The sequence below is a fragment of the Lonchura striata genome, chromosome 2 (genome assembly GCF_050655825.1).
Source record: "Lonchura striata isolate lonStrDom1 chromosome 2, ASM5065582v1, whole genome shotgun sequence".
In the NCBI taxonomy this organism is placed as follows: domain Eukaryota; kingdom Metazoa; phylum Chordata; class Aves; order Passeriformes; family Estrildidae; genus Lonchura; species Lonchura striata.
Genome location: NC_140704.1, coordinates 36,226,360 through 36,239,633, shown reverse-complemented (window position 1 = coordinate 36,239,633; position 13,274 = coordinate 36,226,360). Strand labels below are relative to the sequence as shown.

Sequence of the window (13,274 nt, the reverse complement as noted above, 5' to 3'; positions counted from 1 at the left end):
GACACAATTTTGTGTCTTGCAGAACCTACAATAAAAATAAATCTAAAAAGAGAAAATTATTTAATTCAGAATTCCATTGATTTTGTTCTGAGCTCTAACCAAAGAAATGTTATTTTTGTTTACTTCTAGGTGGTTAGTTGCTGTCTATTCATCATGCAACTTTTTCTTCATTGATGATATTTTCAGCAAATCTGAAGGTTATGAGAATTAGGTAGCAAGAGTTGAAGGAAAATTATGTTTGTATAATTATTTAAGGGAATTTGACTCTTGTATTCCACATTCCATATGGGATGGGCTGAAGCATTTTTTCCATGATTTTTCAGAACTTTTTTACAGTCATTAGTTAATGTTAAAATCTATCACCAACAAATTGTATATTCAGAATATGGAACAGGTTACCTGCTTATTTGTCTGGAAAATAATGTAGTTACCCTCACTGGGATTTTGTTCTAAAGTTCTAGATAAGGGAGTAATAATATCTTTGGGATGAGGAAAAGAAAAACCTTCTTCCATGCTTCCCGAGGTTAATACATTGAAGTTGGTCTGAAGTAAATTAACCATGTATGTTCCCTGATTTGAATTTCTGTTAAGAATTCACACATATATAAGTGTTTCACTCACTGAACAAAAATACAGGAAGGGAAAGAAATCTCAGATATTTTCAAAATTCTAAGTCAAGGAAACTCGTTCACGAGGGAATGTTGCCATTGCCATCACTTCCTTTTTTTGACTATTCCCTCAGTTGCTAGAGCAATTGCATTGGTCATGAGAGATCGGGTTCAATTAAGTCCTTTTTCACCAGCGAATTATCTTGCAACTGTTGCTTCTAGATTGCTGCTGGACATTTTGGGTATGACTTGCTTATAGTCTGTTGTCTAATTAAGTTTCCCATTGTGGAAGTTAGAAATTCACCAAGACTAAAAATGGAATTCAGGGAACCTCCTAATGGGTAAATATCATAATTGTGAGAGAGAAGATTAATTTTCAGCATTTTCCTGACAGTGCATTTTTATCTGAAATGAGGCAGAGATAAGAGAGTTCAAATGGCTGCTCTCACTCAGAGAAGGGATTGGCATCTCCCCTTTATGTAAGTCCTCAAACCAAGTGCACTGTAGTAAAAAGAGGGTACTACTTATTTTCGTAATGTAATGATAAGGTTCTCTTTAATTGCAAACTGCCTTTGTAGATTGAATAAGAGGTATGATCATTGCCAAACTGGTCAAACTGGAGACTAACAAAAGGTGCAGCTCATATAGTTAATTTTCTGTTACACTGTTAGTTGTAACTATAGGAGAGTGTAACTGTGTTGAGTTGAATTAGCTTTAAAAGGCATTGGTACAAGTATGTTTTATTAATCATCTATTACTACAGCTAGTGAAGGTTCTATAAAGAAAATAATGAGGGTCCTGAATTAGAGGTAACACAATAAGAAACTTTTAATTTACTTGGAAACTTTTATTATGTTGTTTTCAGGTCATATTGGAGCCTGAAATACCTCATCTATAGTGCCTAAAAATGAAATAATTTCTTCCCCTGTAAAAATTAGATACACAGTTGCTATTGGAAGCATTTTATCCACTTCAATCTAACATTCGGAGTTCTTTTCTTCTATATTATAAGAACTTGAATTCTGTATCTCATTCCATTGATGAAGTCCTAACCCTGGCTTAAATATTTTCAACAAACAGTTAGAAAGAGGTGAGTGCATTATTGTTACATCATGCAAAATACTAATTTGTCTTAATGAGAGATTTAGTTAAAGGAATGTAAACAGTGAATGTGTACAAAATATATCAACAGTCTCTACATAAAACAAAAACTGATTTTTTGGATATTCAGATTTCATTCAAGTATGTAATTTAATGCAGGCATAATGCATTTAAAGTAAGTAGTTAATGTTTCCATAATAATGTTAATTCTGTCTCTTTTCAAATACTTTATGTAGAATAGTATACTGCTATGTAATTTATTATGATTCCTACTAATATCCATTATCTTGAAAATATTATGAAATTTCCACTATTGTATTTTGCAATGTTATTTGTGTTTAGAGTGTAAAAACAAACAAACAAACAAAAACAGAAAGAAAAAAACAAAAATGAAAAGGCAAGGAATTTCATTTTTCCTACTTAGCACCAGTCCAGGTAACTTGTCTTCTTGAGTAATATTACCACTGATTTAAATGTTGACATTTGAATTTCTGTTGGTTGAATCTTTCCTTGTCTTTAATATTTTATAGTATGCTGACAAAATTATAGGATTTTTAACAATTAATTCATTTTTCCAGTAAAACTGTCATTTATCAGACTTCTAATTCATCTAAGTATTTTAGAAGACATATCAATGTCTGACATTTGCTTTTGTGTTTTGCAGACCAGCTATTTCTAGCCTTTTATATTTTAAAGTGAAGTCCTGATTTTTATTTAATTAATAGCCTCTTACACTATAAATCTAATCTGTTTTGGAATTTGAGTTAAAAAATTGCTCCTGATCTTATTTTAGTGGATAAACCAGCTACTTTACAGAGTGTTTGCTAACAGAGATAGCTGTTTTATTGATGAATGTAGAAAAAGCATATAGTCCAGTGCTTTGTTCCATTCCTCTAATTTATGACACTAGTAATAATAGATGATGAATGAGATATCCAGAACATTAATAAATTATCTGAAGATGTGTACTAAATCAAAGAGGAGGAGACTAAGAAATAATCTCATATAATGCCTCCAAGAAAAGTAAGCTAATTCCAGAGTCATTTATTCAGCAATATGCAAAAACCCTGAGAAATTTGTTGAAATTGAACTGCTATAGTTAGTATGAGATTAATATAACTCAGCATTTCAAATGCGCTATTATAGACACTTGGATCGCCAGTTTCAGGTGGCAAGAGATGTAAAACTTACAGACTAAAATCACTCTTAAATGTTTAAGTTAAAACGTTGAGTTTAAATGTTTAAAATAAAACCCAGCAATTTTACCCTTCAGTGATGATACTTACATCTTCTTCCCTAAATTCATGTATCCACTAACAGGATGAAATTTGCAGCAGTTTTCTGCTGTGGTTTGCATTCAGTAACTTGATGATTTTGTGTAAAATAGTGTACTTGTTCAAAGAGAAACTGTGCATCTTTTCATTTCACTTAGCAGTGGGGTTTGTATGTTTTGTCCATTTGGGTGCCACAGGCCATAGTTCTGGTGACACTGGGAGTCTCAAATATCTCTTCATATGAGAAGAGGCATTTGGCCACTTACGCAATATTCATGTGCCGCTTTGTTATGACAGGCAGCATCCAAGTAGTGGGCTGGTTTTATGCAAGGAAAATTATGTTATTCCTATTATTAATCTATTTCTTAATACTATCAAGTCCATTGTAATTCAGTCGCCATGATAAAATAGAATGACATTTAGGAAGGGCAAGTATTGGTAGAAATGAAACATCTTGGAGGTGGTTTAATGTTTTCTGTTTCACAAATTGACACTTAGAGTTTTTATGAATGTGATTTTTATCACATCTAGATTGTCTGTGTGTGGACATAGATGAATTTGTCATCAAAATGATCAATATTTTCTTTTGTCTTCCCTCTGTTCCCATTTTTTGGTATTTTTCCTTCCATGCCTTGCACCTTTACTGGAGTTCATGTGGCTGTACAGAACTGATGCAGCTGATTGAGAATATATTTTTTCTTTATTGAGGTTATACAGTAAGTTTCTAAGTAGTTAAATGTTTTTGGTATGAATTCAACAAAACATTCTAAAGGCTATACTTTCTACATCAAGGACAATAGAAGACCCTTATCCCTGATGATTTTTGATCATATCTGATCAAATATGACCACCTGTGAATACAGGTAACTAAACTTAGCTACTAGCTGTATTCAATGTACCCATTTTCATGATTATTTCTTCTTCATGAGTGCTAGAGGACACACTACTGTGCAACAGAGGCAGTATAGTAAGTGGTTTCATTGATTCAGCTTCATGTCTGTGATTTAAGATTATGTGTAGACTGTTGGATACTAAGCCACTCTCATACTGACTTTCCAGATTTTTTTCACTCAGCTGTTCCTGTCAAAATCCCCTTAATAGTCTCAGTGAGCAAAAGTCTCTGGATGGTAGCTTGCAATCCCTGAACTCATGTTTGTCTTAGAACAAGACATTTTTTAGGTACACTATTTTCTCATTTCCCAGAATGTGTTTTATTGGTCGTCTTTCTACACATAGCCTTAATTTAACCTTTAACTGTGGAATTTATTGGAGCTGCAATTCTTCGTATAAAAGTTGTCATCAGGAAGTATCACCAGTTGCTTTCTATTCTTTGCTTCCTCTCAGTTTTTAGTAAATACAATGATTATTGTTAATAATCTGCTACTTCTAATCATCAATCTTCAAGATGAGCAATTAACATACTGTTTAAAAATAGTGAGTAGTAAACAGTATTTTCTTTTGTTCGTACTTTAATCTAGGTTCAGGCATCTTGTGAAAATGTTTATATAAATTGTAACTTAAATGAATCACAGAATCAAAGAATATCCTGAGTTGGAAGGGACCCACACTGATCATCAGGTCCAACTCCCGGCCCTGCACCGTACAGCCCCAAGAGTCACACTGTGTACCTGAAAGCGTTGTCGGAATGCTTCTTGAGCTCTGTCAGGCTTAATGCTGTGACCACTTCCCTGGGGAGCTTATTCTAATGCCCAGCCACCTTCTGGTTGAAGAACATTTTTCAAATATCCAAAAACCAATATCTAAACCTCCCCTGACACAACTTCAGGCCATTCCCTCTCATCCTGTCACTGATCATCACAGAGAAGAGTGCCTGCTTCTCCACTTCACAAGGAAGTTGTAACTGCAGATCTTTCCTCAGTTTCCTCCAGGCTGAACAAACCAAGTGACCTCAGCTGCTCTTTGTATGCCTTCCCCTTGAGACCCTGTGTCCTCCTTGTGGCCCTCTGCGCTCTCTAATAGCTTTATATCTTCCTTCTATTGAGGTGCCCAAAACTGCACTCAGTGTTCAAGATGAGGCCGCCCCAGCACAGAGCAGAACAGGACAATCCCCTCCTTTGCCCAGCTGGCAGTGATGTCCTGGATGCACCCCAGGACACAGTTGAGCCTCCTGGCTGCCTGGGCACTGCTGCTTCGTATTCAATTCACCATTGACGAGGACCCCCAGTCCTTTTCCACAGGGCTGCTGTCCAGCCTCTCATTCCCCAGTCTGTCCGTACATCCAGGGTTGCCCTGGTTGCTGCAGATTCCAGCATTTGCCCTTGTAAATGATCATACAGCTGGTGATTGCCAAGCCCTTTAATTTGCTAAGATGATTCTGCAAGGCCTCTCTGCTATGGAAGGAGTCAACAGCTCCTCCCAATTTAGTGTTGTCAGCAAACTCAGTATACATTTGTGTCCTGCATCCAAATAATTTATGAAGACACTGAAGGCACTGGCCTAAAATGGAGCAGAACCCCACTACTGACTGATTGGCAGCTTGGTGTCACCCCATTTACTGTGATGTAAATGAATGTGCCATATTTATTAGTCAGATCAGGACTTCTTTCGCTCACTCAGCCCATAGGTAATGTAGTTTTTAAATTTTACTTATTTTTCTTCATAGCTGACATGACCAGGTTTGTAATTTTTAACAGTCAAGTTCAAAGAGAAGTGGGGATAGAAAACATGTTTAGAAACTTGGAGTTATATCTATTTTCTAAGTTTATTAGGTATTTACATGTAAAATACATATGTAGATTTTATTAGTGTATTTTTCTTATATTTCCTTCTATTTTCTTCTGGCTGTTTATAGTGGAGTTTCACATATAAGTATAGGATCATTACTTCGCCTTTCCATTTATCTTAAAGTCTGCCTCAGCTACAAAAGTATTAACCTTACAGTCCGTCTTCAAGGTGGTTAACTCATAGCACTGAATTGTAGAAGAGAAACCAGGGTCTTTCTGTGGTGTTCAAATGGGGTTAGTGATTATAGTAGAATGTATTTCTTCTTTTTGCATACCTGCAGACTTTCTCATTATGTTCAGAATTAAAACCAAGATCTGTTGAGGGCCAAGAAGTTGTTTCCCAGTTTCCCAGTTGTTTCAAACTTTCCCAGAAAGATTGAAGAGAATTTATTTGCTTTATTGGTATTTGTCATGTTGGCAAACCTTAGTTTAAGGAAAACAACTATTACGTAAGCAGCAGAATCCCATCATATATTTGCTAACTTTCTCACTATGTTTAGTGTGAAATCAAGACTTTTTAAAAATCAGAGAAGTCCATGAAAGTGTTTTAGGGCTTAAAGTGCTTATTCATGGCTGTGCAATGTGACTTTGAGTTTCTTTTGTTCCTGGTCCATTACAAGAACTTGAATAAGCATTGTGAATCTATATGAATATGCTAGTGTCTCATTTTGTTGTGGAGAATGTCTTGGAATCTCAGTGGATAAATCTAACTTGAAATTAACTGGAGCTACCAGACTAAAAGAGAATAGTAGCAGAATTTGAAGTGCACAAAGCTCACCTGAATAAAAGTTTAATAGCCTCTGCACCTCATTCAGTTATTTATAGAAATTGAAAGAGTCTTAATTTTGCAGAAATTAAATATCTATATTGGTATAAAAATATGCAGAGAAAGGGATCCAGCAGCTCTTGGTTTATAAAATTGGTGCATGATCAGTTAGTACAACAGCAATTAAGGCATAAATCAGGAGAGCCCTTCTACAGAACAAGATGTGATCTAATCTTTGAGAGTAAGATACAATATCCGCTCTTATATGAATAGACATAAAGAACAACAACTATTAATTGTGGAAGGTAATGATTGCACTTTGTATAATCTTAGAAGGTAGTCAATTCTTCATTTGAAAATGTGTGCAATTTTTAATTTTTTATTTTATGTTTCCAGAAATAGGGCATCCAAAATAAAATTTTAATTGCAAAGTTTAAGTTTTCAGCCCTGTAAAAAACCAAACCAAAACAGTTCAGTTAATATATTTAGTGATGACAACAGAGGAACCCTTTGGTCTTAAGCATGTAACTTGAAAATAAGGATTTTAAATGTAGTGTTTGTACTCTCACATATATGACATCAAGGGGCTTATTGAAATCTAAGAATGCATGACTAAGGTTCTTTGAAAAAGAGAAGTGAACTTTTAAGTGGCCAAATGTGAATATTAAATAAGTGCAAACTACTTGTTTGCCCAGTACAATTAAGTATAAATTATCTTTCATCAGTTCTAATAAATTGACAGTGCATTGTTTAAATAAATTTTAAACACAATAGAAGAGTGTCTGTAATTTGAAAATTAAATTTTGCTACCAAAATTAAGATTTTATAGTTTGGAGTACTTCCAGGTTAACATATTATTGAGAAGTTCCATTGAATACTGCAAATCAATACAATGAAGGGTTAATTATGAAAACAGATATAAATTTTATTTTCTTATAAATCAAGAAGTTGGTAAAATGTATACTTACTGTTGATCATTTGGATACAAAACTATCTGTTAAAATCAATTAACATGCATATCTGATGACTGATTGTATAAATACGAAAGTCAAATAATTGTAATCGTTAACCATGGCTTCAGGTCATATGAGTTGTCAGCTCAAAAAAAGTAGAGGAGAAAGAGGTTGATTTGCATATATTTAATGTGGCATGCTGTACATGTGGGAATTTGAGATAAACCTTTGCTGGTAATCTGCTTGTTTTTATCTAAAAATCAACTAGGAAATGTGGGTCATAACAGTCAAATGAGCTATGTCTTGTATTGATAGGAGTTAATTCAGTAATTTGGGATTTAACATTTTGCTATGTTACAATATTTTAGAATTAATTTTTACCTTAGAGACAATTGGAAGAAACTGGTTAAAAAGTTACTCAGAAACAGTCAAAGTTTTACCAAGAACATAATCAAAATGATCCTATAACGTTGTAGGACTGAGTTACTTTTACAGTTTTTAGTTAGACTTATCAATATGTCAAAAAAACCACTTTATTTTTATTATTAAAAAAAAAGTTAAATTTAAAATTTTTATGAAGTGTTGTACTGCATCACAAAGGTATCTTTCTATATGAAGTGGACCAAACAGATAATCTTTAATTGATCAATTGTAATAACTAGAGGGAGGAGATTGTGGCGCAAAAATTAACCTTCTACTATTGAAATATTTATGCATTATGTAAGTTCCTATATATAATAAACTATTGCAGATTTCATTTATTCATTTTTTTAATTGATAATGCTAAATATTTTGTGCAACTTTATAACAATTCCAGGAATCCTTGGAAAGTGGATCAGAATATAGTGGTCAGTATTTTACATTAGTATAATCTTGTTAAGCAGGTCTGTCCGGCCTTTTTCTTTCTCCTTGTGTTTACTCCTGAGTATTAAAAAAAAAAAAATCCTAAATTTTCATATTACATGGCAATCTATTTCTAAAATTTCCCTGTTTTCTATATTTGTGGGTTCCCAAAAGAAGCAAGCAGCAGTATGTGGTTTCTTTTGGTCTGATTTGTATCTTCAAACTAAGAAACTTTCTCGTAATGGCAATATCAAAAGGTAGAAAATGAAATAGCTTTGTTACTCAGTCCTTTTCCTGTGCACCTGATTTATAATTTTGCCATTGTAAATATTTGAAATTTGTTCTTAGGTGCGGGGTACAATCCAGTTCCTTGAATTATCACCCAAATTAACTTGAGTGCCTGCAAGGGAGCTGTGTTGTAGCCCAGCTTCCCAGATTGGGCAGAGTAGAGAATGTACGTGATTACTTGATTTTTGCTGCTCTCAGTGAAGTACACCTGAATATCAGTGCCTTCTGCTTTAGTCTTCTCTTGACAAGTCTTCCTCATGATCTGCATGATGTAGGCACCTATATGATGTTTGAAGGGTGGGGGGGTGGGGGGAAGGGCTAGCTGGCAGAAGAAAGGAAGGAAATCAAATTCAGTTTCTGTCTTTGTCTCTAGGGTAGAATTTGCATGTGATCGCAAGTGTGAGAAAGGTGGCAGTATCCCAAGTCACTGGCTGGTTTGTGTCCCTCTTTTAATGATTTACATGTCTTATTTGAGCAGATTATGACCCTCCAGGTTAGACAGAAGTAGTTGTGTGAGGAGGTGAGTTCTGTAACCACAAATTAGAAGCCCAAATTAAACTAGAAAGTAATTAAAAAATTAGTTAAATTTTAAAAGTGAGGAAAAAATTTGGGTTTAAGATGTCAGTAAGTGTAATTACAGTTTTAGCTGTACTGTAAGTCATTGGTGGAAAAATCACTGCTACCAGAGGATCCAAAGATGCAGATGAATGCTCTATGGTTCTTCATATAGAAGGTCTGATTCCAGAACCTCCAAAGCCATTGTATGTCCCAGTAATCCTCAAAGTTTTTTAATGTATGAAAGTATAGACTACTTTTACAAGGACCCATTGCTTTTAAAAAGAAGCATTTGGGATATATATATATATCTATATCTATATATATATATATATATAGATATAGATATATATATATAGATATATATATATATATATATATTTGGGGGTGCAGTGTGGGATTCAGAGATGCGGTGTGGGAATGAATTGTCATTTTCAAAGAGAAATCTGTACACTAAATGAGAATATGTTAATAAAAAAATCAGTCTTATTTGTCCCACTTCAGAAACACATACTGTGAGAAGAAAGTGCTTCAGGTTCCTTAAAATACAGAAGTTTTTGTATCTTGAGGCTTGCAGTGTTATTAGCTCAAAGGGGAGGTATGCTTTTTCATGATGACTATATTTAGCCAGGAGGAATAGTCCTTTTTAAAGCAAATTGAAATGAGTGTATGAAAGCGTGAAATTATCAGCAGCGCTGGTGCACATTTACATTACTTCTACATACTCTTTTGAATGACCACACAACAGAACAAGTACTTCATTTCCACTGTGTTGATTTTTCTTGACAAAACATGGCAGTCTATCCAAAGGAGGGTGTTTAGCCAAGACAAATATAAAATTTATGATTAAGCAAAGTGTTTTCTTATTATAATCCCTAAAGAGAATTTGAGACTTGTTAAATATAACGTGACCAGGTAGTTTTAAGAGTAAATTATCCTTTATGCTTTTAAATGCTGAAATACAGCAGCACCATCAGCAATTTGAGATACTGCTTCCAGAGACAACACTGCATACTGACTTCCTTTGAAACAAGGAGCAAAATACCATAAATGTGTACAATATGTAACTTCAGATTTGATGTATTCCTTCATTTTTGTAGTCCATACAGAGATAAAGAATCCATGTCAGTAGCACGGTTTGTAAAACTGTCTTGGTTTTTTCTGTATGTAATATGTGTTATGGAAGAAAGCAAATAAACCTTTTTGGCAGAACAGATAAAAGTTGGCGACATGATTACACTTGTGGCACATTTCTTCAACTGCTATATTTACAGAGTGCCACTTTGAAGAAAGCTGTGGTGACTGTCAATATTATTCATTAAAATAAATAGAGAGTGAAAATTGATTGAGGAGAAGAGTGGATTTTGACCTTTGTGGTACCAATGCTGGCTTTGGAGTGCAGTATTTTAATTAAACTGTGAATGTACTTAGGTAGTGGATATTAAATGATCTCACTGTATTCTTTCAAGGACTATGAACTTACAAAATCAAGGATAACATTAGATGTCAGCCAAGTATTTTGTCCTTCTCGTGGTTTGTCTTTACATCTGAATTAGTGCCAGTTTGCACAGATTGTGTGTCAGCTTAAATACAAGAAACAGGCCTCAGTCTGCTTGAACTCATTCCACCAAAGACTTCTAAAAACTTTTGGTAGTCTGCAAACTGTAATGGCTGTTTCACATTAAGTTGCTTTGTAGAATTATGAAACAGCTTTTCTTCTGCTTTCAAATAAAATGTTGTCATCTGCTAATGAATGAGATACCATCTGTAATAATTAAGGTTATTCTACTTGTTTTTCCCCTGCAGCAAAACTTCAGAAGGTTTGCAGAAGACAATAAGAGAACCACCAAGAAGGCTATTGCAGTGTTGTAAGTACTGCACCCAGGGAAAAAAAAAAGAAATATGTGAATTAAGAATGTTGTAAAGAGATTTTCATTTTTGGGGGGAAAAATGAGCTACATAAAGGGATTACATGTAAAATACAGAGCAGGATGTATTGTAGCAATCGTGTTAATAATTTACAAGGGAAAAACTGCACTCTTGTAAAATCTAAAATTGTATCCTTGTGCAGTGTAATCAGGAATTCACCAATAGCAATGAAAAATATTTCTCTATCCACCAAAGATTGATCTAGTTTATATACATTTGTTTATTTAAAACTATCAGAATTTAGAAAATCATTGTAGTTTTGTAGGTTTGTCATTTGTTTTAGTGACTTATTGTTTAGGTTATTTTGCAGAATTATTTATTTGCTGATTTATTTATGTATTTCATTATTTATTTATTTGATTATTTAGTAAATTATTTATCTGATGAATTATTAATACATCTTCATGACATGCTTTAAATTATTTATAACTTAATTTTGAGTTTATTGCTTTTCGACGCTGCATTGTTACTGACTAGTTTTGATTTTTTTTTTCTTAGTTCTTGAAAATTAAAGTACTAGCTCTAAGGCAAAAGTATATTCTTTGCAGAATCCATAGATGGTTTTCAATGAAGTAATTTACCATGTAGATACTAATTTTGTTTAGTTTTATATTCCTCAATACCACTTTTCTACTTACTTAGCTTTTGCCTCTATGATTTCATAGGTGTGTCAAGATCAAATGAATGACCTTTAAGGGGTAAAGATAAACATCTACTTTAAACTGTAGAAATAGAGTAGTTTTATTTCCTCTTAATAAGTACTCTTTAATTATTCTTCAAGTTAATGTATATTTTTGTCCCAGTAAAATGAATGCTTTTAAAATGAGGCTTTTGATGTTTGAACTAATACATTTAACTTTTAATAAGAAAATAAAATATTCACATTAGTTACCCATATGGAGAGTTCTTTTAAAGTAGCAAGATGGGGGAGGAATACATGGCGAGGAATGCTGGTGTCTTTAGAGACGGAGATATATATTGATGGAATGAAGGTGGATAGTAAGGGTTTTTTTTCTCCAAGTGTTTTTTGAATGCATAGGAATTTATAAGGTTTTCAAATTTAACATGCCTGTGTTATTGTACAGAAACTACTTTCTGTGATCACAAAGAACTAGGTTCTGTGATCACAAAGAATCATTTCTAGTGCACAACATAGTGTGAAACCAGTTTTTGTGTTCCTTTCCTCTGCCAATCAGAAAGGTCTGAAATACCATCTTTGCTCCATAGAGGCTGGAGTGAGTGTATAAGGGCAGTGTAAGGGGCCAGTTTCAGGCTTTAGTTGTGGGCACCAGCTCAACAGAGTTTAAAACTGGTGCCTGGGATCAGAATCTGACTTGGAGTTGGTTCTGACTGATGGGCTCTTCAGGGCCAGTGAGCCACCTTGTTCCTGAAGTTGCCTGTTTGGCCTCAGTTCCCAGAGAGTACCTCAGCCAGTCCAAAAGCATCTTGCAGGACTGACAGCCCTGTTTCAGAGCTGTAAAGAATAGGGCAAAGCAGTAGTTCCTCTGCAGAAGTGTCGTGTGCATAATGTGGCCTTTATTCTGTTTAGTGCTTGAAATGAATTACTATATACTTTAAAGTTTTAACATAGCACGGAAAGGCTGCATTGTACATTTCAAGTTTCAATGCTGTTGAAATACAGTAGAAATGGCCTCTGTAGACAGGTTTCACTATAGAACTTAAATTATGCATGTGTATATCCAAATTCCTTATTTTGAAATATTGAATGTATGAATATTTAATTTGTATCTTGCTTTAGTATCTTCATATGCTTGCCTTAAAGGAAGCTGTTTCCTTTGATTTATATACATGGATAAAAATGTGTGTACAGTGTGTATCAATAGTTTTTCTCTCTGTGGTGTTAGATGAACAGCTTTAGATAATGATAGCTACTGATTTTTATTCTGCAGCTTACTACCATTGTATAAAACGTAAATTCGCCGTATTTGTTCTATTAATCTTACTTGAATTTCAAATTCATTTGCTTTCCAGAAATATTTTCTTAATTACATGCGTTAAGAAAAGTCAAGTATGTTGCGGATCTTAATGATGCAGTATTTTTGCTCTGTGCACAGTAACAAAGCTCTGAATATTATTATTTGGGGCAGAGTTCCAATGTGAAATTTACATTTCTCCTTATTTGAATGTTTTCACTGAAGCTGAGAACTCCAAGGGAGTTCCTCAACATATCCTAGTTTATGCGATATGCTCTC

The 13,274-nt window shown here is 34.0% G+C and overlaps 1 protein-coding gene across 9 annotated transcripts in view; it reads left to right on the top strand.

The window, feature by feature from the left end:
• Positions 1-13,274, top strand: part of TBC1D5 (TBC1 domain family member 5) — a 315,956-nt gene that overhangs the window by 18,094 nt on the left and 284,588 nt on the right. For all 9 annotated transcript variants that reach the window (XM_085568765.1, XM_077787232.2, XM_021538134.4 and 6 more), the window contains exon 2: positions 10,939-11,000. The gene's annotated coding sequence lies outside the window, so the exon portion shown is untranslated. The remainder of the gene's footprint in view (positions 1-10,938; positions 11,001-13,274) is intronic.